This window comes from Camelus ferus, chromosome 15 (genome assembly GCF_009834535.1).
Source record: "Camelus ferus isolate YT-003-E chromosome 15, BCGSAC_Cfer_1.0, whole genome shotgun sequence".
Taxonomy (NCBI): Eukaryota; Metazoa; Chordata; class Mammalia; order Artiodactyla; family Camelidae; genus Camelus; species Camelus ferus.
Genome location: NC_045710.1, coordinates 10,919,246 through 10,929,825, shown reverse-complemented (window position 1 = coordinate 10,929,825; position 10,580 = coordinate 10,919,246).

Sequence of the window (10,580 nt, the reverse complement as noted above, 5' to 3'; positions counted from 1 at the left end):
AACTCGTAACACCCCAAACATGGACACTATGCATTCTTTCCAAGTACACAAGAACTGTTTCTAAAAATAACTATGTATTAAGACACAAATGAAAATGTGTTCTTTTATGAAAATGCAAGTAAAACTAAAATAAACTATATATATATTTAAAAAACAGTATATGTGTGTGTGTGCATGTGTGTGTGTATTCTTTTTTTTAATTTCAAAGCTGGAGAGTTCCAATTTCCAGTTCAACATGAAAAGAATTTAAAAGCTTCACTCCCATCTGCACAACAACAACAAAAAAGTTGAACAAACTGATAATCAGCAACCTGTCATAGATCTATTAGAGAACTGAAGTTATGGGGCCTGAACACTGGAGAGACAGGCAGACGCAGAGACTCACAGCTTACTAGAAGCAGAAGGCAGAAGTTGCATGTGAGCCCCGTAGGGACACTTAGCTAGCAATTGACTAACTACTGGAGGCTAAGTGAGGTATTGCTTGAGAGAAACTCCTAGGGACCTAGCCTTAGAGGGGCCCCCTCACTTACAGGAGTGAGAAGTAATTATGGGATTATAGAATGTTTCCCCTTTCCCAGCATCTTACCACACCATCACCAAGGTTCTCGTATAAGAGCCAGAGATTATAGCCAAAAGAACTGACTTAGACCCTATTTAAGAAGGAGTCTCTAAGGAAACTCAAAGGTAACAGGAGACACAAAACAAGGACACTAGAAGAAATTTTAGCCTCTAACACCAAAGCTACAGGAAAAATTACCAGAGCCTAACACCTAGCCAGATAAATATAAAATCCCACATCTCAGTTCTGTTTACCTAATGTATTGTGTAGCTTTCAAAAATAAATTTTACAAGAAATGCCAAAAAATGAGATACAAATAAAACACACACATACACACACAAAACAAACAAATAGTGTTGAAGAGACAAGGCAAGTGTTAGAGCCAGACTCAGATATGAGAGATTTTGTAATTATCAGACAAGGAAATTAAAATTTAATATGCTAAACATTCTAGTGGAAAAGCTAGACAACATGCAAGAATAGATGGGAAGCTCTTAAGAAAGAATAAAAAATACTAGAAATTAAAAAGACTGTAACAGAAATGAAGAAGGCATTTAATGGATTCATCAGTAGACTGGACATGGCTGAAGAAAGAATTGGTAAGCTTGAAGATAATGTTGATAGAAACGTTGCAAAATGAAAATTCTTCAAAACTGAAAAACACACTCCCACTGCTTTTAAGAGAAGGCCAAGTGGAAGTTATAAATATTTACTACCTAATAACAAAGGAAGAGCTACACTGTATAATGTTTAGATTATGTATCACAATTGATGGGATATAAATAAACAGCAATTAGAAGATAATTTGTTTGTTAAATCCATTCATTCAGAAATAAAAATGAGTCGAGTTTTCTATTTAAAAACCTAGAAAAAATGGAAACATAATACCCTCCCCAAAAAGAAGAAAATGAGAAACAATAAAGGGCTCACATTGGTAATTAAGTGTTCCAACCCGGAAGTGACACCTGCCCACAAACCATTGGCCAGAACTGGTGAGATGATGCTGTAAAAGGGGCAGAGAAGTGTCGTCCTCCCAGTGGCCAGAGGAGAGAAGAACCAGAAGTGATTCAGCAGGAAAAGCTTCTACTACCCATGGGAGCATAAGAGTTTCCAGTTGATCATTGATATCCTACTATTGAATAGAAAAAAACGAAGCACTAATAACACAGTGTTACTATCCTAGGTGATGGGAACATGAATGCTTGTCATATTATCCTTTGTATCCGTGTTCCCTAGAATGGGATAAGCACTTCTCAATCATTACTTTTTAGTGTGAATTAGACCATCAGTGCTCGGATCAGGACAAAAGATAGCAAAGAGGAAACGGATGCATGCTGAAATCAAACTTTAATGAAAAATTCCTGTTAGCTTTCAAAAGCTAGGATAAGCTCCTTAGAAGACCAGAGAATCCCCATAATGGCCGCCATCTAAATCTACTATCTCGGCAGGAGGGTATAGCTCAAGTGGTAGAGCACATGCTTAGTTAGCTTGCATGAGGTCCTGAGTTCAATCCCCGGTACCTCCTCTAAAAAAAAGTAAAATAGATAGACCTAATTACCTCTCCCCACAAAAAATAAATTGATAAAAATAAATAAATAAATAAATCTACCATCTCATTCCCAAATCTGCTGTCAACCCGAAGTATTCACAATATCCTAAGTAAATCCACATCCTGATGTATTCGTGATTTCTGACTTTCCCTTTTCTTCCCCTGAGTCAGTCCTACTCAGGAACAAAAAACAATTTTTCCTGGAAGCCCCCCTCACAGACTATGTTAAATGCCTGTCCCTAGGTTCCTTAGCAGACTTCTCATACTCACAAGGCAATTTCTTAGGTATTTTCATGTTTAACTTCCCACCTGGACAGTGAGTTCACAACAGCATCCTTGCTGGTATCTCTAGCACCTATCAGAGTGTCTGACATACAGTAAGTGCTAAGTAAATCCTGAAATTGTAGAAAGACCAAATTTATTCCAAACTTCAGTGGTGTTTGGAAGGAGAAAAATAAAGGACAAAGAAAACCTGACCATCCGCAGAAAATTAGCATCGAATAACCACGGGTGCCACTTTGGCAATGAACAGAAGTGAAATATTCTGCTGGGGTTCTGCTGCTGCATGAAATAATGATGTTTCAGTTAGCTTTTTCCACACAGTCTTTTCACATCTGTCATTTCATTTGATTCTCCGAAAATTCCTCTTGGGTAGGCAGGGCAGGCTTTATTACCCATGTGAACAAATAAAAACACTGAAACAAGAGGAGTTTACTCACCTGCCCCCAAATCAGACAGCAAATAAAGCAGAACTGTTTCTAGCATCCAGGATTTAGGACACGCTCTTCCCATCAGATCTCTCTGTCTGTTGACAATAGCAGTTTCAGATTCTTGTCTCTAGAATCAGCCTGGACCTTTCTCTAGACTCGTCCCTCTTGGGTGAAGCCCCAATGCAGGCCAATAGAGTAGTTCAGGGATTTATGAGAAGCTATGGAGAAAATTGGAAAATCTACATAAAGATATACAACAAGATGACACGTTAGTGCTCAAGTCAGAATTTCGGTACCAGAGAGAGAAACCAGCCTGGAACCAGCGCACCATGTTTCAAATCCCGCCTCTTCCATTTACTTCCAAATCATCTTTCCTTCCTGGGCCTCAGTTTCTCAAAGGCCCCTTCTGCTCTGAGATCCTTCACAGACCCTGAAATGGCTAAACATATGTTATGAAAGGTAATGTTCCTTTTATTTCTAAAAACAAACAAATGAATAATAAATTCGTGAAAGGCTGGGTAGAGGTGAAATGTGGAAGTCGGAAACCCAACTGCATTTGCATTTATGTGTAACAACAGAAAAATCACCGTATTTTAAAAAATCTTCCACTTCCTCTCCCATTAACAGATGGGAAGCAGTTTGATGGAGTTTCTCAGACGAAGCAGCTGCCATCTGAGCAGTCACACCACATGAGTGACACTAATGAGGCAGGTGAAATATTCAAGAGCCCAAGACTCTCCCCAAGAAATCACTGCATCTCTATTGGGGTCATAGTTGATATGCTTGTGAGTTAGTCCTCAGCTCTAAAAATAGAATCTGCAAATAATAAGCCTCATAATGGTGATGACTATTATTTACAGCTTGCCCCAGCCTCCCAGGCAAGTGTCCTGGGAAGAACAAAAAGACGCTTAGCATAATTAAAACAAAGAAAATGAAGGTGTTGGCACATGACAAAAGGAAGTGTTTTAACATCAGAAGCTGAGAACGATTTGTTGGATTTGATTAATAATCACTAATGTGGATTTTATTTTAAAATCACACAGCTAGAGAAGCACACGGTAGGAGTTTTGTTTTATTCATACACAAAAAAAGCACCTTGAAATTGATTTTCTATTAAAAGGATCCTATAATGTTCTTCCAGGATTGATGACACTTTTAAATTCTACTTTTCCAGAAATAGCTTGAAAGGGCAATTTTTCTAATCCCTGGATTTTGAGGGATTCAGTTTAACTCAGATCAACTCAATAAACATTTAGCATTAAGTGTACATTACATTTCAAGCACTGGGAACACAGATATTTTATTATATATATAAAATATATATACATACATGTACCTATACGTTTATATGAGATGTATGACATATATAATATCTATAACATTCGTAAATTCCAGGAGCTCAGGAAGTGATGGGCAGAATTAAAATGCTGTGAGATAAAGCACGTGACTACTGGGCCTGCGTATTCTGAGGATCAGAGTTTGGAAAGTACTTCACTACAAGGTGATATTTCTCCCCCGCCGGAAGAATAACTTGGAGTTCATCCATTTGACAAGGGAGAGTGGGGCATTCCAGGAAGAGGACATAGCAGGAACAAAGGAATAGAGGAATGATATAATTGAGTTAAGAGTAGAAAAGAATGCAGCAGAAAGAACAAAAAAGGACAGATGATTAGTGACTGTATGAGTCCTCCAAAGAATGGAAGGCTTTGTCCTGGGGCGCCCCTGAGGGGTTTGAATAAGGGGGCTGCCAGTGACCATATAAGTCTCTTAGAAAGGTCACTGGAGCTCCAGGATGGACAGTGGGTTGGATGAGCTGAATGTGAAGGCAGGGGACCAATCAGAATGCTGTCAAAATAACCCAGGCGAGAGCTGATAAGGAAGGGGTTGATCTGGGCAGTGGTTCAAGGGAGGATAAAAAAAAAAAAGGAAGATAAATACGAGTTCTAAATATATCAATGTTCCTGCTAGCATCACTATTCTAAGACGTTTCTCAAGTGATTAAAGAGTCCAAAGGCAAACACAGTAGGAAGAAAACCATTAAAACAGCCATTTATGTAATTGTCACACATAACAGTTACATGCATTTAAACAAAAACATTCATATATTGCTAGCAGGGCTTGTAAGGAAGCTCTGTAGAGTTAGCCATTCTGTTTGGTAGGAAATTTAACATCATCCTAGTACCCAGCTGTGTTTTCAGCTCTTTACATTGGACACAGTCTCTGAGGGCAAGAGAGAGAATCCTGGCCTGTGTCTGAATCAACCTGCATGCTTGTTCACTGATAAATTTCCTCCAAAGAAACTGTGAAGAAGAGGAAGATCTGGTTGTCCAAGGAATTCAAAGCTTAATCCTAAACCATGAACCATGACACCTGCGTTTTATTTTCATGGCTGTGGCTGAGACTCAGTTGATGATTTGAACAAGTTACAGCAAGCCTTAATTTCCCTGGCTATTAAATGGGTATAGTCAGAAGTGACCCCTACTTACTTGTTGGTGATGCTGCAGATATTAGTTGGCTGTGCCTATAAAATGCTCTCAGCCTTTGCTCAAAGGCCCTCTTACATGTGTCATTGCTTTGTTGATGGTGATTTTGGAGATGGTGTGAGCTTTGTGGGTGGTGAGGCTGAGTCTCCTAGAAGGGCTGATTCATTTGGTCAAAGGTGCCAGAAGTTGATGCAATCAGCAACTTCCGGATTTACCTGGTCAGCCACAGATTGAGATCAACTGACCTACGAAAAAGTATCAGAGGGTTTGGAGTTCGAAGAGAATGGAAGTCACACATTCTTGCAAATCAGGGAAGGAAAGAGAGGGAAGAGAGAGAGGATGAAAGCAGGAATGAATTTCTGCAAATAATTAAGATCACTTTTTAAGTTTGCTAGCTGGGTTACATCAGGCACTGTGCTAGGTACACATTCGCTATCTGCACATTCATTGTCTCATTCCATCTGGCACACAGTAGGCACTCAATAAATATCAGTTACATAAATAATCCTTTATAGTAACTCCTATTTCCCCTATTTCCCCCATTTTATGTATATGAGAAACAAGGAAGAAGGAAGTCCTGTTCAAAGCCATGCTGCCGTAAGTGGAGGAGAGGAGCCCAGATTTAAACCTGACCTCACTGAAAAACTCCTGCAGGGCCCCTGTCTCTTCTCTGCTGCCAGGTGTCCCCTTTCCTTCCCTACTACCCAGTGAACTTCATCACTTTCAGTTTCTGGACTATGTAATTTTTCTCCATTCTTGACCATCATTTGACTCTATTTTTCCAGAATCTGGAAAATTATTGTCCGCCTCTTCTCTTTGAGGGGAGATGGGTGGATGGTGTTTATAATCTTTTACCCATCTTGGAAGCCAATATCCATATTATCCAGACTTGCCACACATGAGGGATCTACTTCATTCACAATTCTTCTTTACAAGTTCAAAACTAAAATTTTCAAGATACCTCAACCTCACCCAGACTTTTGACATCCCAAGGGATTATATGAGACATCTTAAGAATAAATAAAATGTATAATTTTGTGACAGGAATAAAAAGATGTGGTAGGCAAAAAAAAAAAAAAGAATGTTCCTTGCATTCAAAAGCAGAACTTTTTCAAGTGACTCACAGGAACCTGATCAGGTCCTTGACATTCATATGGGAGAAGACCTGAGACATTTTGATGCTTTATTAATATAAGTTTCTAAATGATTGGGAAAATCTCTAAAGAAATGCAAGACTGCATTGAATGCTTCACTAAGTCAACTGGCATTTATTGAGCATCAATAGTTTTATGTATCAGGGGCTCTTTGAGGTGCTGGACACTACCACCAATAAGACGGAGCTCCCGGATGCAGAGTTCATAGTCTAGTGGGGAGGAACCCACAGCCTACATTATTTGTAGATTCTGTATTGGTGAATTTGCCTACTTGCCAAAATTTATTTGTAGCCTCAAAATTACTACTCCAGGTGCTTTTGTGTCGTTTGTCAACATGCACCCAGCAGCAAAAACTTGTTACCAACCAGCACGTCCCTAGCTGAGGTCGAATGAGGCAAAGTTCTGCCTTCTTATTTCTGCTGTCATACTGGAAACAAGTGCCCTTTTTGTGGTCAATGTAGTGCCATGCTTTTCATATTTTTGTGCTTTTTGTTGGTGATTTCACCGTCAGAAGCGGCCCCCAGGCACAGTGCTGAAGTGTTGTCTACTGTGGCCAAGAGGGAGAAGGTGGTGCTGTGGCTTATGGACAAAACATGTTAGGCAGGCTTCCTTCTAGCATAAGTTACAGCGCTGTTGACTGTGAGTTCAATGTTAATGAATCAACAATACACATTAAATAAGGTGTTCTGAAGCAGAAACACACATGGAAGACTTGATGAATTGATGAAAATGTGATGACCAGAAGCTCACAGAACTCTAATCCTGAATTTCCCCTAGCGGCAATGGTTCAGCATTTGCTAGCTCAGAGTTTGTGGTGACTTCATAGAACATAGTTGCTAGGAGTAACAAAAATCAACTCTATATAAATTGATCAGATCCACATACCCTTGAGAGCGAAATGATAAAGGTATGAATGCAATACTATAAAAAGCACACAAGAAAAAAATAAAACATTTGACTTGGTCTTGGAGAGCTGAAGGAGGCATTTTAGAGTGGTTACTTTTGAACCAGAATTTTAAAAATGAGTAGAAACTCAATGAAGTGCACCAGGACGGAAGATCATTTTAGGCAGAGGAGAACCACGTGCAAAGACGGGGAAGGTCTGAAAGAGCTTGACATGCACAGTGATTTAAAAAGTGATTAATTCAGCTTTCTTAAGCCATAGGCTCCCATTCAGCCACAGGCAAGGGTTTCCAGCCATTACCAAGTTCTTCTACATAATTTGGGCTGTAACTTCTGCAACAAGGAAGTGTGCAGTATGTCAGCTGTGAAAATTGGCTCAATATTCATAATCAAATCTATTATGCTCCCTCTGAAGCCTGAGCCATGTTTCCGTAGAAACCCCTAGTTACATAAAGGAAGCCTGGCCTGTAATTGGCAAGAAAATATACCACCTTTGGAAGCCATTCTGGTCATGCCAGAGGGAAAGCACTGTGTAATTCCTGGGGAGCTAAGTGAACTGGGAGGACAATGTAAAGACTCCTTCCCGTGGCCTAACAGGCAGTGAGCCATGTAGGGATTCAGCCTCCACTCCAAGCCCTCACTGATAAATCAACCCACTAACCACCAAGTCTGCAATGAGCACTTTTTATACACCCAGCATCATTCAAGGCCCTAGGAGGCAACACGCGCGTGCAAACACACACACACACACACACTATTCTTTCTTTCACAGCTTCAAAGAGTTGACATCAGCCCTCATGTCAGCCTTCTAAAATAAGTATTATTTCTTCCATTTTAGAGACGAGAAAACTAAAACTCCAAAGGCTTACGTTTCCTAGGTTCACACAGCTAGTGAGTGGCAGCATCAGAATTTATGCTCAGCTTTGACTCCAGATCAAGTGGGGGTTTTAAGCTATGGCTCAGATAAGGTCCTTGTTCTCAAGAAACTGGCACATGCGATAAGTCAGAGGAATAAGGGGCTCAGATTGTCAATTTTATAGGAATTCAGAGGACAGAAGTGCGAGCGCACAGTCCATCCTCGTCCTGAAGGCATCACTGGCATTGAAACGAGTGGTCTTGGACAGCTGGAGATGGGGGAGGAAGTCATCCTAGGTGTGGATGTATGTATAAACACGAACAAAGGTTCAGAAGTAGAAACGATCTTTCAAAGGAACCAGAGGAGCTCTGCTGAGAAAGGGAAATCTGACTTGTGGAGGGATTTGGAAGGAATGTTCCACCTGTCCTAGAATGGATCTCAGCTGGAGGGAGAGCAGCCCTGGAGGGGAACAGCCCTTGTTGCTTGGGGACGCCCATCATTCACGACTCCATTGCTCATTCAATAAATATTATTGTGGATAGGTTTGTGCCAAGTATTGTTCTCAGCACTGGAGATGCTTCAGAGAATGTGTTTTCAAATGTGAGGGAGCAGAACCTGGTCCTTTGCTGGCAGCATACAGTCCCTGGGTGATGATGTGGTTCCCTCTGATCATTTTCACTACTGCTTCCTTTACTTTTACCACCCCCAGTCCCCAGGCATCCTTGGGCCATCAATCTCTTATTTGAGGCTCCAGTCAAACCCAGTCCCCGGGAGCTCCCAGGATCCAGCGCAGCCTTCTCAGGCTGGTGTTCCTGGTCTCCATCCTCAGCCTCACTTTGTCAAGACCGTCACACACTGATCACACCGGACTCCTTCCCACCAGGGCCTCTCCTTTGTCTCTGCTTCTGGAATGTCCTTGACCCCATGTCCTGCCTAATGAAGTCTAATTCATCCCTCAGGGTTCAGGTTAAAGGAATCTGCTCCTGTTTTCCCCAATCATAATAAACTCCTTCTTGTCTTGGGTCCCTCCACCCCTCTTTTGTGTCCTGTTCCACTTTGTCATAAACTGGGCCGGCAACCAGCCTGTCTACTTCTCAGGTCAGGGACACGTGTCCTGATTCCATCATTCAGCACAGTGCCTGGCACTTTGTCAAAGCTCAAGACATCTCTCAAAAAAAAAAAAAAAAACACACACACACACACACACAGCCAGGATATCCTTGAAATTAGAACAGTTCCATTTAGATTTAATTGAACTAAGATGTTAAAGTTCATTTTAGGAAATGTATATTGTGAATGAAAACCACTGAAATTTGATCTCAACCTACCTGCACCCTCAATGACAGTTTAATTTCACTGTAATCTTTGTTATAATAACCTCTAAACTTGTTATTAGTATTATTGATGGAGTTGAAAGACCATTTCATCTGATTATTGTGTCTTACGAAACAATTATTAAATTCCACACTAATAATTAGAAGGCCTATTATTTCACAGTGGGGTAGGCAGTACCATGCAGGTAGCCCTCAATTATGGAAACAGAAGCCGTCTTTAAGTGTGTGGAAGTGAAATTTCGTACATCAAATAGTCTCTTCTCACCAACTGAAGCTGTGTTATTAGAGACAGACAGGTGTAAAGTAAGGAGTCCTCCCGTGGTCTGAAATGACAGTGCTGTGTGGGGTGAATGGCGTCTGCGGGTGATTTGTCCTTACCCTTCCCAGAGCCTGACCAAGTTCAAGGTGGGCAGAATAAGTCAGAAATTTTGGTGTGTATATGCGTGAGGCTGTAGCAAGAAGGATTTTCTAATAGAGCCATCCAAAGATAAAGTGGATCTTCTTTACCAAGATTGATGGCAGGGTTTGTTCCAGACTCAGGCACCTCGACTGACACGGATGGCAAAGGGCAAGCCTTCTTCATTCTGAGCCGAGGGACCCCTACCAATTGGAAGACTATTTCATTCTAACTAGACTGCGCCCTCCTGACCCCTGTCTGAATTCTTGCCAAAACCCAGAGCAGGAGCCATGCTGGGCAGTTTGTGGAAGCTCTTCAGACTGATGGGTGGTCCCAGCCTGGAGGAGGCTAGGATGGCATCGGGTCCTGCATGAGGACCGTGGGGCTCAGAAAGAGGAAGGACTTGGTAAGGTCTCCTGAAGCTTCCTGCACTCCAGGATTGGGACATTATGCTCCCAACCTACACCCTCCTGCAGCAACTGATACAGCCATGGCTAGGCCCACTGTCGGAGTTTAATACAGTTTCATGACGCTCTAGCTGACTGACCAGGAAAGGAAGCCCTAGAGGCCTGGGCCTGAAGGAGGGCCCCCCCAACAGGAGCTCTGACTCACAACCTGTTTGGCACCGCGCAGCC